Consider the following 3990-nt stretch of genomic DNA (forward strand, 5'->3'; position numbering starts at 1 on the left):
TTATAAATATATCAATTCATGTGAATATGACAGAAAAAATTTACATTTTTACTTGAAAAGGAAAGTGTCTATTTACTTGTGACCACACTGTATATATATATATATATATCAGATTTTCTGTACATATTGAGGATGTGTTCTTAATATAGAAAGTTAAACAAGGGAACCTGTAAGTTACTCATGGAACTGATCCATTAATTTGAGACAGTTGCTCTCGAAACATCGTGGGCTTGAGTTACACTTTTTTTTTGTTGTTAAAAGCTCTTTTTGGAGTAGCACCCAAGGCCTAATTTTAAAAAAGCTGAAAACACCTAGTATCACAAGTGAATATTTTAACAATGGTAAATGATGAGGTTGTTTTTCAATATTAGCCAGAAGTTTGGACTCAATTTGATTTAACCACAAATCTACAAGTTGTTCTCCTGCTGTGGTAAACAAAGTTCAGTGCTTTGTAAAAAAGGAGGAATCCATGAACACAAAGATCAATCCACATGTCAAAGGTAACCAAACAGAAAATAATTAAGAAGGATCTCTTACTGGTAAAGCAGCATGAGCCATTTCCACATTTTTCAAAAATTAAAAAACATTGTTGAAAACTGTATGAATGGTATCTAGCTGGGGGAGAAATGGCAATACATGATGACATATGATGAAATGTAATTTTTCTTGATAACTGTAACACATACTTCCAAAAGCAGTATATGGCATGTTGCAAAATGTTTTAGAAGGGATTCATAAATATTGTTGGATATTTCACCAGGGGCAGGTTAAGGATCAGGAGAGTTCAAGGTGAATTATGTTTACTATCAGACTAATGTATTAGACCATGTGCTCCCACAGATATACCAGCTTTGTATGGAAATGAGACTAACAAGGTAAATATGCACCAAGATAATGCTTCCAGTCCTACTTTCCATTCAACTATTGCATGCAGCTAGAGACTGAAATGGATATTCCTGCTAACCCATACTGGTCAAGTCACTGGATGCAAAACATATGGATTTCTGTGTGATTGGATCTAGTTGTGTCCTATTGTTTATCTGGCCAACATTTTCCCTTAATTAAACTTACCCCTTCAAAATTATTAAAAACAAAAAACTTGTAAAATAATAACACTGAACTGTTAACACATTTGAACAGTTTTAATAGTGAAAACTTCTCCTGTATCTACCAGATCTCAAAGTCTTGTACATACATATGTATTTGCTAAGCTCTGAAATAGCTAACTACTAAAATCTTATGCTAGTAGTCCACTATTTCTTCTTTGAAAGTAAGCCTTACCTTCAGTAAAAGCTTTCCTTTAAAGTTATTTAACTCCAAAGCTCAAGTAAGTGTAATCAGTTCAGCAAAAAACTGAAACACTTTCTCATTCCTATTGATTCTGTGGTATTCTCAAATTAACTAATTTCCACAGTGTTAGTAGGTACATTTTATAATAAGAGGATTGCAGAATAAATTATGAAAGTTAAAGCTAAAAAGTAAAGAGAGTAAACATGATTTATGATACAAAATTAAAAGGATTTTTACCTATTTAAAAGATAAAAATAGTGTGCTTATTTGCATAATACACTGAACAATCACCTACTATTCGATTTGTGAATTGATTATCTTTTTCCCTCAAAATGGTTCCTATCAACCAACTCTTAAGATCCTGTGTAGACTGTTTAAATATCTTCTTACATAATGGGAAATATATGATTTAACCATATTAAGTAGTGCTTCTCATGTGTTGGTCATTCTCATTCAACATAGGTGAGGCCATAACCTCAACAATATTCTCAAATAATAACCTTAACCAACATACAACAAAAAATTAGTACGGAAAAAGATACGTCCCGTAAAATTAAGAGACTTTGTTGAATGGTAATTTTGTGTTTGTAATTCTGTACATTTAATTAAGTTATTGTTATTGGTTTATTGTATGTGGTTATTGTTCGTCCCGAACAATACTAAGGAAGGGGCAGTGTTGCGTCAGCGAGGTCACGTGACTAGTGTCACACCACGTTTCTAGAACTATCCTGTTCCTTCGGGAGTGCTCTAGCATTTGCTAGATTGGGGGTGGACTAGTATATATAAGATGGTCACGGCGTGACGTGACAATAGGTGTGTAGGTAGTGAGTAATTGATCTGCAGTCAGAGAGTATTGTTGAAGTTCGTTATAGCGTTTGTTTTAGCGCGAATGTTGAAATCAAGTGTATCGTAAAGTTATATTCAGAAAGAATAAACCAGTTTTATTAAGTAAGGACTTGTGTCGCTAAAGTTTCGTCGGAACGAAGTTACGGAAAGTTAATTAGCAAACGGAGACGTAACAACAGGAACACGTAGTATACTTGCATACTATAACTGCTTGTTGCACCATGTGATTAGGTACGTCCAAACATAGATAATGTGTGTGTGTTTGTAAAATGTTGACAATTTTTAGGTGAACGTTAGAGTTAGATAAAGGGGTAGAAAACATGTAGTATGCCTGCATACTACAATATCACTGATCAACAGTTCTTTATTCTGTTTTGAATTCTTCATTTGCTGATAATACTCCCAGATGAAATGTGGTGAAAGTCATTACATACATGGTAAATAAAAGTTGAAATTTTCTAACAGCACTCATGCTAGTTAAAATCTCATAGAATTACCATTTTATATCATAAAATTGGCCGCATTATAAAGTTCACTTAGAAGGTTAAAATCGTTTGAATTTTTAATTTAATTGTCCTGAAAAGACAATGCTTTAAGTCACAAGATAGTCATGTTTTGTGGAGTGCTTTTTGCGTTTGTTTATTAAACGTGTTTTGTCTGTGTTTTTAGGTTTGTGTAACTACCGTAATAAGAAATTGGCATATGTTAGTTAAACATTGAGTTAAATATGCAACATTTTCATCAATGTATTTTGTGGTGCATATAGTGTATGCTAAATTAAAAGAGGCATTTTAGAATGCCTAGCTTCTGGTGAACTACATGATTAGCAAACCAGTTTATGCAGATTTTACCGTATGAGCTTTTCTATGAATTTTAGTGGCGAAGCCTTGCGGAGTCGTGTAAACGTTTAAAAAACTTATCGTGTAGTTAGTTACAATTTTAACTGTGAATTGTATGTCACTGACTGTGTGTGTTGAAGGAATTTTGTTTATTAATCTTGACATATAAAGCCGCATAAAACGTCATCTCCATATCTAAGCCAAAATGCAGACTCATATAAGGAAGTGACTATAGCTTGTTGCTCTATGTGATGTAAGAAAAAGTTGCCAGAGTAGTTGTAACAGTTTGGTTAGGTGTTCCTTTTTCTGGGGTCTTGTGAAATAATATCTACAATAAGTTGTATTGTCTCATGACAAAAGGTTTGAGTGAAGAAGTTTAAGTCATAAAAGCTAGTCATAATGACGTTACTGGGTGTCCGAAAAGCCTGGAATCATACACGATTTGCATATTTTGCTTAATTTCAGATACGTGACCTATTATAGCACTGTCGTAGTATAAGAAGGTCGCGTTAATCCAAGCTTGTATCGAATTACAAAGAGAGCATGTGGAACATATTCTATAAGATTTGTTGAAGTGTCTATGGTTCTACTTTTCGGACACCTGATGTGAATATTGCAATATAAGTGAAGTTTTTACCAAGTCTGTAGTTTAATCAGCATTCAAAGAAGACATAACTGGGAATAAGGTTTATTGGCTTTCGGTAAACCATAGATTTTTGGTGTTCTTAGTTGGTTTGTATGCAAAATATGTGAAGTTTAAAAGTAATAGACTTTTCTATTAATTGTATTTTGCTAAGTCTCGGTCTCGTTGGCTTCTGCTTCACTTGGGGCTCATCTGCTTCGTCAATAACAGTCACATCAGTGGTAGTAACTTCATCAAGAGCTTCACTGTTTCTCTTCTCAAAACTGAGTAGAATTTCTTCTTCAACATTGGCTTTTTCAGGTGACACGTCTTCAGCAGCATCATTTGTTTTGTTGTTCACTTCGTCCCAAGTGAAATGTCCTGAACCGTGAT

Source organism: Limulus polyphemus, unplaced genomic scaffold (genome assembly GCF_000517525.1).
Source record: "Limulus polyphemus unplaced genomic scaffold, Limulus_polyphemus-2.1.2 Scaffold3169, whole genome shotgun sequence".
NCBI lineage: Eukaryota > Metazoa > Arthropoda > Merostomata > Xiphosura > Limulidae > Limulus > Limulus polyphemus.